The sequence below is a fragment of the Anguilla anguilla genome, chromosome 7 (genome assembly GCF_013347855.1).
Source record: "Anguilla anguilla isolate fAngAng1 chromosome 7, fAngAng1.pri, whole genome shotgun sequence".
In the NCBI taxonomy this organism is placed as follows: Eukaryota; Metazoa; Chordata; class Actinopteri; order Anguilliformes; family Anguillidae; genus Anguilla; species Anguilla anguilla.
Window position 1 is genome coordinate 19,831,626 of NC_049207.1, and position 1,588 is coordinate 19,833,213.

Sequence of the window (1,588 nt, forward strand, 5' to 3'; positions counted from 1 at the left end):
GCGACTAGTTTGGCACGTGGTTTCAGCAGGAGCGCCTGGGAGAAGAAGAGTGCATGCAAGTAATATGTGAAGAGACGCTCCAACCGAGGAGGAAGAAAATGCAGTGTGCTAGAGTTGGCAATACACATGGATGGAGTGTTTACTTTGTTTTAGTGTATTCTATCCATTTGGGAAGCTATAATGGGAGGTATGTGTGCTGAGTACCACCACTGAAGTGTGTAGTAGGCTACGAAGAATGCGAATAGTAGCAAGCATGGAAAATACAGCAGAAAAACAGTTTAATTGCATGGATAGAAAATCCATGAGAAAATGTGACATCTGGCTGAAAAAAATTACCTTTTTAAAGACAAACATTTTAAAGAAAACAATTTTAAAGAGAATAATAACTCTTAATTAAAACATTGGTAATATGCCCCAAGTAAATAAATAAATAAATAAGTTAAAATTAAATTATAAAGAAAATAGAACACAAGAAAAGCAACTGTTCGCAGTTATGTCTCAACTGTTCGCAGTTATGTCTCATTAAAGTGACTTCACTTTTGTGGTGCATTAGAGAACAGTACTAGAGCATCCTCTCATTGAATCTAGATTTTACCTGGCTTAATTTTGATGCATAGTTTCACAATTTTCATAGTTTAAAGGGAACACAGGCAGAAGTTAACAGCTGTTTTGTCAGACTGTTGACATGAAGGGAAAGATATCAGCTTTAATACGGAGTCTCTGGAAAGTTTTACGATGGGGATTTATCATCAGGTCTGCTTGAAAATGACCCGGTTATCCCCTAATTTACAATGTCAAGTGGTTGTGTCATAAATAACTAACAAATTGGTAGTTTGCTTTCTTTAATAGTAGGGTTTACACAGAAAATACTGTTTCAGGGTTCAAATGCATGTATTTATGTCTGTCAATAAAATGTGACATAAAATGGTGCTTGCATGAATCACAAAGGCTTATGTACCCAAACTGAACATTCCTCTTAGCTTGGGTCACAAAGGTAATGTCTGCCCTCTGGGTTTAAGGTTCACAAACTGCCTGAACCCCACCTTGCCCCCACCGAAACTCAACCCACTCAACAGAGCATAGCTTCTTATTTTTCTTTCACTGTCCATGAAAGCAGTGATTTACTGCAAAATGTGAGCATTTATCATACATATAAAATGCATATCAATATAAATTATGAAAATAACATTAAATAATCCAGTATGCATTGCTGACTTTATTGTAGGCTGTAGCTACTCCAAATGTGCTGATAAATTGGTTGTAATTTGATTGTAATTTACAATGTACTGCTTCTTATACCCATCTCTCCCTTTTTATCCCTCTGATGTTCAGTTATGGGCAAAAACAAAAAAACAGACTCCAGCTTCCAGTTTTGTTCATTAAAATGATACTGTTGAATTGACAGGAGCAACACTTGAAAAATGTATTTGGACAAATTGCCGGTCTGGTTTTTTCAAGTGTTACAAATGTGTTTCAAAGATGGAATAAGTCATGTCTCAATTTCAGGCAGTTAAGAAATTAAGCACAATTTAATTACAATGATACAGTGCCTTCAGAAAGTTTTCACCAACGTTGATTAAGTGTGATT